Source organism: Elaeis guineensis, chromosome 1 (genome assembly GCF_000442705.2).
Source record: "Elaeis guineensis isolate ETL-2024a chromosome 1, EG11, whole genome shotgun sequence".
Classification (NCBI taxonomy): domain Eukaryota; kingdom Viridiplantae; phylum Streptophyta; class Magnoliopsida; order Arecales; family Arecaceae; genus Elaeis; species Elaeis guineensis.
In genome coordinates, this window is record NC_025993.2 from 2,177,167 (window position 1) to 2,177,448 (window position 282).

Consider the following 282-nt stretch of genomic DNA (forward strand, 5'->3'; position numbering starts at 1 on the left):
ATGCATAGGGATGTGACTACTAGGACAAGCCCTAATTCATGTTTAGATAGAAGATGCGAGAATTCACTATTAGCTGAAGCAAGTAGAGACTCCTAAATAATCAAACACCTCAGCACTTTAACATCAAACACCTATAGCAGGCAAAAAACTACTCGCATATGTATTCTTTAGAGTTCGGAAGCAATGCATTTTAGATTTACTTTAGGTTGTCAACAACTAGGAGACAATGTACTCTCCTAGATGCTTTACTGGGTGCAGAAAACTTTTTCTACCCAAAGTGAA